This window comes from Pogona vitticeps, chromosome 1, assembly GCF_051106095.1.
Source record: "Pogona vitticeps strain Pit_001003342236 chromosome 1, PviZW2.1, whole genome shotgun sequence".
NCBI classification, from domain to species: domain Eukaryota; kingdom Metazoa; phylum Chordata; class Lepidosauria; order Squamata; family Agamidae; genus Pogona; species Pogona vitticeps.
In genome coordinates, this window is record NC_135783.1 from 6,551,208 (window position 1) to 6,568,172 (window position 16,965).

Here is a 16,965-nt window from a genome sequence, read left to right on the forward strand (position 1 = left end):
TTACCTTTACCTTTTATGGGCACCAATCATGGTCTAGCTGGGGCGCGTTTCCCTGTATGTCATCTGATTATCAGTAGAGATGGGCACAAGCCAAGGTTTAGTGGTTCAGGTGTGACATCCACACAGGTGTTCTGTGGGCACCATGCACTTCCATCTTCTGCCTTCTCGGGTGATCACCCACTCAATGGCAGCAGCAAAGGCTTCCCTGCCCATCTTCTTGGAGGGGGGGAAGCTCATGGTGTCCACAAAATGCCTTTGCGGGCCAAACCGCTGAATTATGGTTCATGCCCGTAGGAAATAGATCGCACCAGATCACTCCACAAGTAGTCCAAAATGTGATCTATTTCCATATGGACTAGGAAATTTAGAAACACAAACCAGTTTGATGGTTGGAATCCTGTTGGCCATTGACTTACACCATGTAAGACTGATGTTGTCATTGAGAGTGGCAATTTTTTCAGGAATTAAACCTTTCTGACTTCACTTCTGAAGGTCCTGAGGTTTATGGTAATCTCTTTCATGATTGAGAAGCCATGGGGCCCACAGGACGGTAGGAGGATGTTCTTAATTACCTGGCAGGACAAAGTTCCAAATAGATTAGTCCTTGAATGAGCTGGAATTTTTGGCATGTGTAGATTACTGAAACAGTGACGTCTATATTGGCTCGGGCATGTCATGAGAATGGCTGATGGTCAGATTCCAAAAGATCTCTTGTATGGAGAATTAGACAGGGAAATTGTCCCAGAGGGAGACCACAGCTGTGATACAAGGGCATCTGCAAGCAAGATCTGAAGACCTTATGAATGGACCTCAACAGATGGGAAAGCTTTACCTCCGAGTGTTCAGCCGGAAGCAGGCGGTGCATCATGGCCTCTCCCAATTTGAAGAGACCCTTGTCCAGCAGGCCAAGGCAAAGAGGCAGTCCCGAAACCAGCCAAATCAGGGATCTGGACAGGGGACAGATTATATTTGTCTTTAGTGTGGAAGGAATTGTCACTCTTGAATTGGCCTTCTCAGCCACACTAGACGCTGTTCCAAGACCTCTCTTCAGAGCACGTTATCATCGTCTCTTGAGTCTGAAGGATGCGTACATCTCCTGATGAAACAGGATAAACAACAACAGTGCCAAAAAGAATGCGTGTCCTCCTGCTGGGCCAGAAAGGCGCACAACGGCACTTAAAGTGGAAGCATGGATCGATCTAAGTAGAAACAGATACTGCTGTGGACTCCCCCCTCCCTACTGTTCCAAACCATGCCGCCAGCAGCCCATATATCTTATTTATATGCCAGTGTGGACATCCTCATAGTTGAAAAACTCTACTTTTGTTTAGTTCCAAATCTGCCAGGGAAGGCATTAGGTCTCCTGCTTCTTCCTACAATGCAGCCGCCTAGAGTGGTCCTCACCCGACCAGATAGGCGGGATATAAATCAAATCAATCAATCAATCAATCAATCAATCAATCAATCAATCAATCAATCAATCAATCAATCAATCAATCAATCAATCAATCAATCAATCAATCAATCAATCAATCAATCAATCAATCAATCAATCAATAAATATTCCTCTCTTCAAAATTATAGTATCCCAATTTCCTGAACAACCAAGTATATGATTCAGGGTTCTTTCAAACACAGCTTTGAAAACATTGCTTTTGATCCATTATTGACCACCACTGACGGGGAGATTCCGGGAAATAATATCCCCTAAAGAAACTTATCCAAGCTTGGCTGTTGTTCTTGATGCTGCTAAACTGAGAATGTGAAGCTTATGCTTTTATATTAGTATGTCTTTTCTTTTCCTGCAACGCAGTGTGATTCTCTATTATTGTTAGAATGCAAGTGTAAAAGAATATAGATGGACAAAATAAAGCTGTATGATAAAACAGTCATGTCATGAGAAGAGAGGGAAAACTATTAACGAGTCAGTAAGTCCTGGAGGAACAATAGAACAACCTTGGAAAATTTTATGTGCCCAGTTTGAGAGGAGCACATTTAGTTCTTGCCTGCTTCCAGGACAGGAGGTGTCATTCTACATGAAAGGAAAATGCCCTGCTCCACAAAGAGATACTATCAGTGTTTTCAGGAGGCTGGCATTTTTATTTTCTCTTAAACCAATGAATGTTGATCTGCCCAAATTGTGGTGCTGGAGGAGGCTCTTGAGAGTCCCCTGGACTGCAAGGAGAACAAACCTATCCATTTTGAAGGAAATCAGACCTGAGTGTTCACTGGAAGGACAGATCCTGAAGCTGAGGCTCTAGTACTTTGTCCATCTCATGAGAAGAGAAGAATCCTTGGAAAAGACCTTGAGTTTAGGAAAGCGTGAGGGCAAGAGGAGAAGGGGACGACAGAGGATGAGATGGCTGGACAGTGTCTGTGAAGCAGCCAATATGAATTTGACCCAACTCCGGGAGGGAGTGGAAGACAGGAGGGCCTGGCATGCTCTGGTCCATGGGATCACGAAGATTCGGACACGACTAAACGACTAAATGATGAGAACTTAACTAAAGTGTCATCCGCTTTTATCTGAACAATAAAATCCTGAAACAGGATCTGTCCTTTTGCTGCGAATATCTACCATCTGCTCTGTGCTGCATCCTTAGTCCTCTCCTGGGCTTAATTCAATGAAGGGATGGCATCCCCACCCCCACCCCCAAGTGAATGGTGTGAACTTTCATGAAAGTAGTGAGAAATAATTGGCCCTCTTCTCCCAGGACAGAAACAGTTTCCATAACATGAAGGCAGATCTGCTATTTTCTAAAATTGGACAGAATAGCGAATACCCTAGAAGACAGAAACAAAATTCAAAATGCCTTTGAGAATGCATTAAAATTCAAAATGACCTTGATAGGCTGGAGCCCTGGGCTGAAAGCAACAGAATGAAATTCAACAGGGATAAGTGCAAAGTACTAATTGTACAGTTACAAGATGGAGGTTACCTGGCTCAGCAAAACAATGAGCAAGAAGGATCTTGGAATTGTCATAGATCACAAGCTAAATATGAGCCAACAGTGTGATATGGCTGCAAAAAAGACAAATGCTTTTTTAGGCTGCATTAATAGAAGTACAGTTTCCAAATCCCACAAGGTGCTAGCCCCCCTCTATTCAGCACTGGTTAGGCCTCACCTTGAGTATTGTGTCCAGTTCTACTACTGCAGAACATTGATGATAGTAGCAGAAATTTGGAGAACTGAAAAATGGCAGAAAAACACCCTTTGAGGATATGATAAAATGAATGGTTGAATTTTTCAAAGCAGCAAGGAAAAAAGGAATTGAAAAGATACTGGTCAAATTCCTGTTGGGGTTTTACGTGCATGCAAAAGAGAGAGAGAGAAATCACATATGTTATTGCAGCTGATTGTGGCTTACAGATGAGGTGCTTGGTGTGCCTGGGTGTGTGATTGGGAGCATGATTGTGCATAGCACCTATGTGCACAGGACACCCTCAGTTAGCCATGATAACTTATATGATTCCTCATGTGCATAAAATCTCAAGGTGATTTTAGCCAGCAATTATTCTGGATCAGAATGGCAGGAAAAACAACAGGAGTGTGGGAGTTGAATTCCTCATTATCTGAATCATTGCTAACTTTGGGAGATTAACAATGCAACACAACTGAGCTGAAACTCATCAAAAGCACAACAGCCGATAAGGTCCTTCTTCCATATTGGAGCATGTTGCCAGGATGTAACCCTACAAGCAGTTGAATGGATACAAATCAAAGAGAAGTAAGATATATTTGCAGTTTTATTGGGGTGTGTGTGTCAACCAAAATAAGAAATGCAACAGGTGATCTGTTGTGTGTGTCCCTCCACACAGGGGACTTCCAGAGGATTAATTGTGATATTCCTTCCTCACCAATCCACTCAACAACAGCAGAAGCCCCAGACAGTCTGGCACCCAGAATCAAAAGTCAAAATGACACGTATCTGCTCCACCCTGTTTCAAATGGCAGTTCCTTGTTATAAAGGACACATAGTGCTTGAGATCTAATCTTGTGAAATAATCTATAATCCTGTGGTCTGGAGTAACTGCCTCATCATGATCTGCAACCCTTATGAGCAGGGTTTAATATGTTTTTCCTCTTCTGAAGGCCAGATCCAACCTTCTCCTTCCTCCTCTGCCTGATTAGCCCATATTATGTCCTTCATGAAATTCATATAATTCTTCTGTACACCTTCCATTCTCTACCTGAAGAAGCTGAGTAAGTGAGAATATTTAAGGAGTGGTTTTACCAGTTGTACTCCCCCAGTGAGTTCCATGGCCAAGTGGGGATTTGAACCCAGAGTCCTCCAACCTCTCTGTGACACCATACTGGGTACCTTGTGAAGAAGCTTGGAGATGAGTTCATAAAATGGCAGAGACAAGGTAGAGGTTCGTCAGCATGGAAGAGCCAGTGATTTCATCTCAGAAGATACAGGAGAACTCTTGTTAAGGTAAGATTCAAATCCTGAGCTTTGCCCAAAACAGATTTATAAAACGTTGACACCTCTGGACATTTTCCATTGGGGGAAAAATGCTTGCAATGGAAAAACTGAAAGACTCACAAATTTGATAACATCTACTACAAGAGCAGTGAGTTTTCTCACTGGAGAGAATTGTTACGAACCTACATCGCAGGGAGGACAAATGAACTCACAGCTCTGTGAAGGAATGATTTTTTCTTTCTTTCTTGAACTAAGTACATGTTGACCTCTTGGATTGTTGGCAGACATTGGCATGGCTAACCAGAAGGCTTGATGACCAGTCCCAACCGCTGCCAACAGCTGGGCTGCTGATCAGGGTTTATGGAAGTTGTAGTTAGAGATGGATGTGGTGAACATTTTTGTATTTATGTTTTTTTTTGGGGGGGGAACCCCTTGATCTCCTGTTCTTGCACTGAAAGACAGACTGGTCAAGGAAACTGGGTAATCTGCTACAAGCCAGAATCCTCTTGAGAATTTGCATCAGCGATGTTGGGAAGTCTTTGCATCTGAGTCCCAATTCCCAAGCCCCAGATCAGAGTCTCTATTAAAAACAAGTTTGTTCCCCCAAGTCGTGAATTGGGTCTGAGTCATTGAAACAAACAAACAAACCAATCCTGCGTTCAGTCCATGTTGAGTCACTGGTGCAACTTAAGTCTGACTTGACTGTAAGTCCCGCAGCTTGAGTCCCCATGCCGGATTCGCACTGGAGTTAGTGTGATAAACGGTGGCTGCAAATTGCCCCAAATTAACAACTCGTCTGCTAAGTTGTGCAACTGGTATTCAACCAGGAATGCCAGGGGCAATTCATTAATTGGCAACAATTTTCCGCTTCAACCTGCACAATTATACTTAAATTCCCAGTAGGATTCTGGCCAGCGGGTCTTGACCATAAGCGCGCACGCACACACACACACACAAACCTGTGAAATGTTCCCTCCATTTCCTGCTATAGGGCTCTCCACACAACCTGCAAGTCTTGTTTTTGTACTTTCTCCTACAAAAAAAAAAAAAAAAAAAAAGGAATCAACCTGAACTTTTAAAACAGCATCTCCTTGCACAGCAGATAATGTTTCGTTAATAAAGGACTGCCCTTTCTGGAAACCAGAAAAGAACAGAGAGCGGCCTTCTCAAAATGGGCACCAGCCATTTCCAGGTTTGCCTCTTTCCATTGGTCAGTACGTTCTGGTACGCTCTCTATGTCACGAGATGCCAGCCTTAGAAATGTAGCTAGTTCATGTTGAAGTGCAGGAGATCCTGACACAGATCAGCCCAGCGAATATTTGAATCAGGACTTCGTTGACGGCCCACCCCATCTCTTCTAAGACACATTTGCCAGTGGCCATGTGGAAATGGACCAGAACCTAGGGGAAGTGATAGAGCCCTTCCAAGTGAAGGGAGGATGGAAAAAGAGAATAAATCAGTGACACTCTGTTTACATCCAGAAGTTCCCACATTTAATCTTAGCTTCATCCAGGTGCTGCCAGAAAGACGCAGTGGTGCCTCGTTTAACGATTACCATGTTAAATGACGAAACCGCTTGACGATGAAGTTTTTGTGATCACTTTTGCAATCGCAAAAATGATGTTTTAATGGTAAGAAATCGCTTAACGACGATCGGTTCCCTGCTTCAGGAACCGATTTCCCGCTAAACGACGATTTAGAAACAGCTGGTCAGCGGCTCTAAAATGGCCGCCCGCTGTGCAAAATGGCTCCCCCGCTGTGTTTTCAGGATGGATTCCTTGCTTTACAGGCACCGAAAATGGCCGCCATATGGAGGATCTTCGCTGGATACTGAGGTATTTAGCCCATTGGAACGCACTGAACTGGTTTCAGTGCATTTCAATGGGCTTTTTCGTTTTGCTTGACTAGGATTTCGCTTAACAGTGATTTCAACGGAACGAATTATCTTTGTCAAGCGAGGCACCACTGTATCTGGACAGATGTTGCCAGTTTGAGATGGGCATGAACTAGCAAAATAGTGGTTCTTCTTGGTTCATGGTTCGCCAAGGTCCACAAACAAGGTGCTGGTTAGGATAGCTGGGAGTTTTCATTCAAAAACATCTGGGGACCCAAGGCTAGGAACCCCTGCCATAGAAGATGCTCAGTGCATGTTTAATTCCTGCTGTGTTTCAGGTGACAACTGGGAGAGTCATCCTAAGAGCAGGTGAGGAGGAAGTGCAGAGCAAATCCATGCAGCGAGAGGAGTGTTTAGGTAACACTTCTTGGAAAGGTATGTTTGCTTTGGACAAACAGGTGAGATAATGTTCTCCCAATATTACATCTGTTTTAAAGAGGGAGGGGGAATTCGAAGCATAACTGTTCAAGAGCCCTTGTCCCCCTTTAAGCCTTCTAGATTGTACAAAGTTAAAGGAAAGATGAGACATTGATGCATTGATAAAGAAAAGCAGGTGAATTGTCATTTTCCTTAACCAACCGCTTGATCACCGGATATAGTCAGGCAGAGGCTACAAAAGCATTACGAAACCTGATAGTTATATCTGTCCTCTGCTCTTTTTTTCGTCCTATGTGTGTGTGTTTAGTCGTTTAGTCGTGTCCGACTCTTCGTGACCCCATGGACCAGAGCACGCCAGGCCCTCCTGTCTTCTACTGCCTCCCGGAGTTGGGTCAGGTTCATGTTGGTTGCTTCGCAGACACTGTCCAGCCATCTCATCCTCGGTCGTCCCCTTCTCCTCTTGCCATCACACCTTCCTAGCATCAAGGTTTTTTCCAAGGACTCTTTTCTTCTCATGAGATGGCCAAAGTACTGGAGCCTCAGCTTCAGGATCTGTCCTTCAAGTGAGCATTCAGGGTTGATTTCCTTTAGAACTGATAGGTTTGTTCTCCTTGCAGTCCAGGGGATTCTCAAGAGCCTCCTCCAGCACCACAATTCAAAGGCATCAATTCTTCGGCGGTCTGCTTTCTTTATGGTCCAGCTCTCACTTCCATACATCACGACAGGAAAAACCATAGCTTTGACTATTCTGACTTTTGTTGGCAAGGTGATGTCTCTGCTTTTCAAGATGCTGTCAAGATTTGTCATCGCTTTCCTCCCAAGAAGAAGGCGCCTTTTAATTTCAGGGCTGCTGTCTCCATCTGCAGTGATCATGGAGCCCAGGAAGATAAAATTTGACACTGCCTCCATATCTTCCCCTTCTATTTCCCAGGAGGTGATGGGGCCAGTGGCCATGATCTTAGTTTTTTTGATGTTGAGTTTCAGACCGTTTTTTTGCACTCTCCTCTTTCACTCTCATTACAAGGTTCTTTAATTCCTCCTCACTTTCTGCCATCAGAGTGGTATCATCTGCATATCGGAGGTTGTTGATATTTCTTCCGGCAATCTTAATTCCGGCTTGGGTTTCTTCCAGTCCAGCCTTCCGCATGATGTATTCTGCATATAAATTAAATAAGCTGGGGGACAATATACAGCCTTGTCGTACTCCTTTCCCAATTTTGAACCACTCAGTTGTTCCATGACCAGTTCTAACTGTTGCTTCCTGTCCCACATATAGGTTTCTCAGGAGACAGATAAAGTGGTGAGGCACTCCCATTTCTTTAAGAACTTGCCATAGTTTGCTGTGGTCCACACAGTCAAAGGCTTTCGCATAGTCAATGAAGCAGAAGTAGATATTTTTCTGGAACTCTCTGGCTTTCTCCATAATCCAGCGCAAGTTAGCAATTTGGTCTCGAGTTCCTCTGCCTCTTCGGAATCCAGCTTGTACTTCTGGGAGTTCTCGGTCCACATACTGCTGAAGCCTACCTTGGAGGATTTTGAGCATAACCTTGCTAGCGTGCGAAATGAGTGCAATTGTACGGTAGTTGGAGCATTCTTTGGCACTGCCTTTCTTTGGGATTGGGATGTAGACTGATCTTTTCCAATCCTCTGGCCACTGTTGAGTTTTCCAAACTTGCTGGCATATTGAATGTAGCACCTTAACAGCATCATCTTTCAAGATTTTAAATAGTTCAACTGGAATGCCATCACCTCCACTGGCCTTGTTGTTAGCCAGGCTTTCTAAGGCCCACTTGACTTCGCTCTCCAGGATGTCTGGCTCAAGGTCAGCAACTACATTGTCTGGGTTGTCCGGGATATCCAAATCTTTCTGATATAATTCCTCTGTGTATTCTTGCCACCTCGTCTTGACGTCTTCTGCTTCTGTTAGGTCCTTCCCATTTTTGTTTTTTATCATGTTCATCTTTGCGCAAAATGTTCCTCTAATATGTCCAATTTTCCTGAACAGATCTCTGGTCTTTCCTTTTCTGTTATCTTCCTCTATTTCTTTGCATTGTTCATTTAAGAAGGCCCTCTTGTCTCTCCTTGCTATTCTTTGGAAGTCTGCATTCAAGTTTCTGTAACTTTCCCTATCTCCCTTGCATTTTGCTTCCCTTCTCCTCTCTGCTATTTCTAAGGCCTCGTTGGACAGCCACTTTGCTTTCTTGCATTTCCTTTTCTTTGGGATGGTTTTCGTTGCTGCCTCCTGGACAATGTTACGAGCCTCTATCCAAAGTTCTTCAGGCACTCTGTCCACCAAATCAAGTTCCTTAAATCTGTTCTTTACTTCCACTGTGTATTCATAAGGGATTTGGTTTAGATTATACCTGAGTGGCCCAGTGGTTTTTCCTAATCTCTTCAGTCCTAAGCCGCTGGTAATAAAAGCACTTCCTGAGGCTCTTTGTGTCCCAGTGGCCATCTTGCTTCAGAAACCCCTTCCTTTACAAAGATTGTGATATATTTTGGGTCCATTCCTAAGACCTTCAGATCCTGCTTGCAGATATCCTCGTATCGCAGCTGTGGTCTCCCCCGGGGCGATTTCCCTGCACTAATTGTCCATACAGGAGATCTTTTGGAATCCGACCCGTCAGCCATTCTCACGACATGCCCAAGCCAACACAGACATCACTGTTTCAGTAATGTATACATGCTAAAAATTACAGCTCGTTCCAGGATTGCACTATTTGGAACTTTGTCCTGCCAGGTGATGCCAAAAATGTGTCAGAGACAACACATATGGAACGTGTTCAACTTCCTCTCATGCCATGCACACGAAGCTGATGCAATCAATGAAATGTGTTTTCGACATGAGGTAATGTCTGGGAGAAGACATCAGGTGATGTGCCCAGTGATGGGTTCTGTAAACACAAAGTGCTATGCGTTCATTTACTGAGAGTGTATTATTGAGTCAGTTGACCGATGTACAGAGTTCTATTGTACATAGTCAGTAAACACACTGCTGGTGAAAGGATTTACCAACTCTGTGAGTCTCTTTGTTGTCAACCTGGAAGGCTGACTTGTCTCTGAGCCATCTCTCACACTCCAAATCTTGACATATTCCTTGCCAATGAGCCAGAACAAAAATGTTTTTGCACACTTCTTCCTGGATTGCTCTCGGTTTCACCCCACAAAACAGCACAGCGTAAGGAGATGCATTTTTATAGCTTCCCACTCACAGAACATTCTCCTTGTTGCTTCCTGGTTACATAACCAAGAATCTAGTTTTGCTTTTTCGCTTCACACTTCACCAGCGATACACTTAAAGAAATATAAATATAAATTCGCTTCCTCAAATGGTTTGCGAAACACACCTAGGAACAGAGAAGTTTCTTGACTGACTTTCTGGGCACTATCTAAGGCTGGGTCCAGGGACTCATTTGAAATGTGTATAGATTTGAAAGCTTTCAACTTCTGATAGTCTCCAACAGTGTGTTTAACTTTGCAGATACCTTCCCCTCTGCCTTGTGCAGATTCTTCCTTGTGGCACCTACGCCAAGGTAAAAACATAAATCCTAAGAAATGATGAACAGCATCAACACACTCAAATGTTTAGTGGGCCTGTCGATAGGTCAAATGCCTTCCACCAATTATTATTATTATTTAAAATATTTTAGCCCACCTGCAGCCCCCAGCCCCCAGTAGTTTTTGAATACCCTGGATGCCCCCTTTGTGATTAAAATGCCAAGTTAAAAAGAATGCCATGTTCTGCTTCAGTTGCCATGTATTGTCAAGTAGATCCTATGAATGAACAGCCTCCAAAATGTCCTGTCCTCAAATGTTGTGCTCTGCTTGTGAAAACTCACATTTTCATGTGGATGCCAGGAAGAGGAGTGGACCAGCCTGTCCCCAAACCCGCAGGACAAATCCCCATAGGATGGCACCTTGGATCTTCCCAGTCCTCATTCCATGATAAATATTAGGGTACAAGTGGGTTACGAAGAGCATTATGTACTAGCTCTCCCACAGAAAGCTTGACGTCGCTATTTTGTCTTCTGTGAGCATGGGCGATGTACCCTGACACTTCTGAGGTGAAAATGTCATTCTTCCCTTTATTTACTAGATGTCGGTGGAACACCTCTGATGCTGAAATTTGTTTCCTGAGGGAAACCTTTAAGCAACACGCCAAAGGTCTGTGTAGAACATGTGAAGAACCCTTTCTGGTATGCAGAACCCATCTTTTTAGGAGAGACAATTAAACTGCTTTGCAACTGTTCCCTTTGTGAGCAGGGTGTAGTTTTGTCCACTCCCTCTTGGGGAGATGTGGGTCTGCTTTTGTGCAGTGGGTATTGCTGTTGACTGCTGTTTCAATGCATGCTGCAGATGACCAGTGATAATTGAGCGGGTGATATTGCACATAGGCAGTGAAATGCTTACAAAGCTGTTTCGAATTAAAGAGGGATCAAAATGTGAGATGAACAGATTAATGATTAATTTGGATTGACTGGATATTTCTTGCTCTGATCAAAGGCAACTGCCCCATCTTCAGTTTCCAATAGAGATTCGTTTCTTTTGTAAAGCCTGAAAGCTTCCTGTACCTAGGAAGGAACATCTAACTGTCTTCTCCTTTAAGGTGCAGCTCTGAGGCCATTTTATCCCTTCACTCAACGAGTTTCCCAAGGATTCCCTGAGCGACTCCCCCGGTGACACCCCCAATGACTGTCTCTGCATCAATTTATTTTCCTGTGACCACACAAGTTATGGGCAGTGGAGTCATATCCCCATAGTTCTGCATGCTGTGCCATTGCTTTCTGGAGCAGTGCTAATGCTTCTGTTATTTTGATGCAATTGGGAGCGCTCCAGTTTATTTCTCTTCAGTGTTCTGCATTGCTTATTCTCCTCCCAAATAGCAGTGTGAGCAGTGTTTGCCATGGTGAAAAGCCTGTGACATATGCAGTGGGGCGTGGTTGCAAAAGATTGGGTGATTGTTGTCTTCTGATAATTTTTTTAAAATAATAATAATAATAATTCTATTGTCATTGTAAGTATATACACAGTATACTCATATAATGAAATTCACAGACACCCAGAGACCAGACACATGCATATACATAAAATTCCCCAGACACTCCCCACCCACTAAAAAAATCCCCCAACACTCCCCACCCACTAAAAGTCCCCACTAAAAATACAAACATCTACACCGCAGGCCAAGTAACACAGTCCAACTAACTATTCACTACTGGTGGTTTTTAAGCTCATTATTAAGTGCAATTATAGCTCTGGGATAAAAACTATTGAGAAAACGTGTGGTCCGAGTCTTAATTGTTCTATATCTTCTGCCAGACGGCAACAGTTCAAAAAAGTTATAAGCAGGATGGGAAGAGTCTCTCAGGATGCTGTGTGACTTCCTCAGACAGCAGGATGTGAAGATGTCATCCAGGGTTGGTAGCTGGAGCCCGATGATATTCTGGGCAATTTTAATGGTTCTCTGTAGAGCTTTTTTGTCCGCTACAGAGCTACTCCCAAACCATTAATATGTTTCTTACTAATTTCACCTTATGTTCAATAGAGGGATCGTGGAGAATGAAAATATGGCAGTCAGGGTAGAGAGATGTAAAGCAGAGCACTGATCCAAAGTATGGGGCATGACTGGCATGGAATCATTGGTAAGGAATTGTTATCCCATGAAGCCTCACCCTGTGGTCTTTGAATTGCTTCTGGCCAGTGTCAAGGGGCATCTGAAACCGAGCTCCAGCGATAAGGATCTAGACCAAAGACTGGAAACGAAATGCAGGTTTCTGAACAGAAATAATGTGCAAACAGAAAGTGTTTGGAAAGGTTTCAAGTGGTTACCACTGACCATCCAAAGCTGTTTGTTCAGGGTGTAGATAGGTCGGTCATTGCCCTGCATGTTTTGCCAAAATCCAAACTGCATAAATCTCCCAAAGGTGCTGTGGTCAAGTATTCCCTTTCTTGAACATTTGACCGAGACTGGAGCCAACGCTTGGCCATGAAGTCTCTTTGCCTTCTCCTCCTCATTGCCTTCTTGTTTTTCCATGTTCACGGCAACCAAAACCCACCAGCTGAGGAGGATGTGAAAGCCAAAATGAAGGTTCCTGAACGGGATGTGGTCACAATGAAACAAATGTTTGTCTGGTAAGGACTGTGGGTTGTGTAAGCATCCTGGGATGAGACCTGGAACGACCATCACACACCAGCCCAACCGTAAAGAGCTAAGCAATGGCAATCAGAGTAGGTGGCAAATCAAAAGCAGGCTCCCTGCAAGAGGCAGAAATGAAGAGGAAGAATTAGATGGGGAAGAAGAAAACAAGAATGAGCCTAAGGATCAACTGTGTAGAACCACTTAGGTTAGGTTGTTGATGGATGAAACAGGGCCTTTTTAGGAACAGCACCATGATGGCTGAATGCTCTTCCTTGGGAGGTGAGATTAGCTACTTCCTTATTTCATTTCATTTATTTCATTTTGATGAGCTGTAGAGATGTGAGCATGAAGGCAGAAGGAGTATCATTCAGAACAGAGGAAACCCTCAGAATAAGGACTCCAACAGAGTCCTTATTGTAAGGGTTTCCTCTATTCTGAATGATACTCCTTCTGCCTTCATGCTCACATCTCTACTGTTCATCAAAATGAAATAAATAAAGTCTCTGTTTCCCCAGAACCATTGCTGTAGAAAGAATTTGAAAACTTCCTTGGTTTGTCAAGTCTGTTTTTATTTTTGGGGGGCACTGAGGACAATTTTGCTATGTTTTAATGGTTCCACTTCTGAAAGATGTCACACTACTCTTTGTAAAAACAACACTGGTTTAAAAATACTCTGGGGCACTAAGGGGTGTAATGGAGTTTTTCAGGTGTAAAAGATCTCTTTTGTGAGAAAAATAATTACAGTGGGATGCTTGAGAGCAGATGCCACCCCACCACAGAGGGAGAAGGGGGACGAGGAGGAGGAGGAGAGGAAGGAGGAGGAGGAGGAGGAGAGCAACCACAATAACAGCAGCAGCAGCAACAACAACAACAACAATCTGGACTAATGCCTTTCATTTCTAGAGCCTAAGAGCTACCACCTTGCATAAAGTATAATAAAGCCATTTCTGCAGGCAAAAGGTGTGTCCTATTTCCAGTGACCTTCCGACTGTGGGAAATAGATTTAGGGCAATTAATCAAGTGCAGGGATGCATTGGGGGGAATAATAATCTTGCTGTTCTGTGAGTGTTTTTCCTCCCCCTGGTTTTTATTACTGACATCCAGAATATTCACCCCACGGGTGATTTTCTATTTTATTTTGTTACCGTTAGTAAGTGACATAGCGCTACAACATTAAGTCAAACATGGGTTACAATTGCAGCACAAGCACTGAAAATATACCAAAAACATGTACCCATAATATGGAAATAAAGGGACACAATAATATTAAAAGAACCACCACTTCACTTAATTGCCATATTTTCTTCACAGCGATTCAGTGCTGTTTTAGATACACAGAATGAAATGATTCCTTCCAGTGTATCCGGAATAGCACTGCATCATTTAATAATACCTTAAAACTTTTTTTGAGAACACAGTCATAAAGGGGGAAGTTTCTCCACTGTATCATTTACTGATACACACCACAATGTATGTCAGAGGCTTGTTTTTTGTGGAACGAATTAACATTGTCTTGCGAGGCACCACTGTACTCTAATATTTATCACACAATGAGGACCGGGAAGGTTTAGGGTGTGATTAGTTTGGGAACTGGCGGGTTTGCTCATTTTCTTGACGGCCACTGCTCCCTGTTATTTTGGAACTCCTGGTGATCTTTATCCTGACCACATTCTTAGGAGATCCATCTGAAGTGTCTCTACTCATTCACCTGGACACTCCATTTTTTGAGGGTTGTCTTTTAAGAATGAATGATGCAAGTGCTTTTTGCAAGCCACAAATAAGCCCATACATACTTACCAAGGGCAGAGTCATCATGTTCGATTTCCTGAAGAAAACAACAGGAGCAAACACTGGAGCAAGGTCAAGTGAAAAACGAAAGAGTGGAAGCACAACAAAATGAAGTGGTTTCAAGTGGTTTGAATTGCACATCAAAAACTGAGTTTTAACAGTGTGGCTGGCACACTCTGATATGCAGAGCATTTCCTTGTAGTTTTGCCAGAAGCAAAACTGTATCTATTTCCAAAGTTTGGGAAACTCTTCTAAAGGTGGTCTGGTCCTACATTCTCTTTGACTTCCCTGGGCACTGGGATTGGTGCCAAGAGTGGTCCATGGGGATTCTTAAATTTTCTTTCTTCTTATCTTCTTGGGTTTGCAGAGTCCAATCAATCCAAACTCACCAGCAGAGGAGGCTAATATGATGGCCCCTGAATGTTCTGCTCTTCAGCCTGCTGGTAAGTGGATGGAACAAGTATTTGGACTAAGGACCGTGGGATGTGCAAGCATCCTACGGTGAGACCTGGAGTGACCACCATACACCAAACATAAGGTGCTAAGGCAGGGCAAGCATAGCAGGTGGTAAAGCAAAGCAGGTGGCTTCAAGTGGCAGAAGTGAAGATGGAGAATTAGGCAGGGAAGGAAAGACAAGAATTGGCCTAGTGAGACTTTTTTGAATGATTGACCCTAACATAAACTCTCATTTATGGTATCTCTAGAGAATCACCTAGACAGGTTAGGTTGGTCAATACATGAAACAGGGCCTTTTAAGGAGCTGCACCGTGATGGCTGAACTCTCTTCCCCAAGAAGTGAGATTAATTGCTTCCTTATTATTTGCAAGCTGCTCCACTACTTTCTGTCATTTATTTGATGTGATCGGAACTGCTCCTGATGATCCAGTTTGGCCATCAGCGCGGTTACTTCATTCACACACAAACAGAGCTGTGGGAGGCATTTTCTTGGGTTATACACCCTGGGATCTATGCAGTGGGTTCTGACAATAGAAGGGACCAGTGAACAAACCTTCTCTGTTTTCAGCTTCTCACAATATCTTCCCCCATCTGGATGCACCCTTATTTCTAGTTGTTGTCTTCACCATCAGAACTACCTCTTGCACTACGTAAAATGAAGTAGTTTCCGCAGACGTCAGAAGTCTGATAGCCAGTGATCTTCCTACTGTAATGTAAAAATTGAATTCAGAGGATTTCTAATAGGACCTCTGTTCTGTTAAATGGGTGTTCATTTGGAATGACTATTTTGCAGTCAAAAGACTGTTTTTTTTAAATGCTTGGGTTCTGAACCCAGCTGTGCTTTGATCATTGAAGTCAAGCAAGCTACAGTGGTGCCTTGCTTAATGATTGCCTCGTTAAACGACGAAACCGCTTCACGACAACATTTTTGCGATCACTTTTGCAATCGCAAAACGATGGTCTAAATAGGGTTTTTTTCGCTTTGCGATGATCGGTTCCCTGCTTCGGGAACTGATTCTTCGCAAAATGATGTTTTTCTAACAGCTGATCGGCGGTTTCAAAATGGCTACCGCTTAATTAAAATGGCTCCCCGCTGTGTTTAGGGACGGATTCCCCACTTTACAGGAAGCGAAAATGGCCGCCCCTATGGAGGATCTTCGCTGGACGGTGAGTTTTCAGCCTGTTGGAATGCATTGAACCGGTTTCAATGCATTTCAATGGGCTTTTTATTTTCGCAAGACCATGTTTTCATAAGACAGCAATTTTTGTGGAACGAATTAACATCGTCTTGCGAGGCACTACTGTATGTATACCATCACCTGTTTGTTTTGTAGATCTGGATTGAGCATGGGTTTGGACCAGGTAGTGCAGCCTCTTGACCGCTCCTCGTCAAAATGGAAAAGATATTGAAGGATCACTATTGCCCCTAAATCATGTTGTCACAGAAAAATAGACTGATCCAGATAACACCAAAACCACTCTTCATTACATGAGAACTCTCTTTCTTATTTCTGCAGGGAAAGACCTTGCGTGCTCTGCTGTAGGAGGAAATTGCCGGCTAACCTGCACCTCAAGGGAAAAAATGGTCGGATTCTGTGAGGCCGGTGTGAGGTGCTGTCTGCGGTACAAGTGAAATTAATCCCCAACTCAAGAAAGAGCAGTTGCCTTTGAGGAGGACAAGATATTCCTAATCAATCCAAATTAATGATTACTCGGGCCATCACATTTTTGTTTGCTCTCTCATTAAAAATGACTTTGCATGCATTTCACGGCTGATGGTCTATTTCACTGTTCTCCCACTCACTCAGTTGTCAATGGTCATCTGCAGCATGCATGCAAAGACCAAACAGTCAACAGCTATACCCACTGCCCAAAGCAGACC

General features: G+C 43.4%; 1 long non-coding RNA gene across 1 annotated transcript; it reads left to right on the forward strand.

The window, feature by feature from the left end:
- The first annotated feature begins 1,549 nt into the window (after nucleotides 1-1,549).
- LOC140703296 (uncharacterized) lies at nucleotides 1,550-16,847 on the forward strand. Its single transcript, XR_013539309.1, has 3 exons — nucleotides 1,550-6,697; nucleotides 9,441-15,070; nucleotides 16,601-16,847. It is a non-coding gene; the product is annotated as an uncharacterized LOC140703296 (long non-coding RNA).
- The last annotated feature ends 118 nt before the right edge of the window (nucleotides 16,848-16,965 follow it).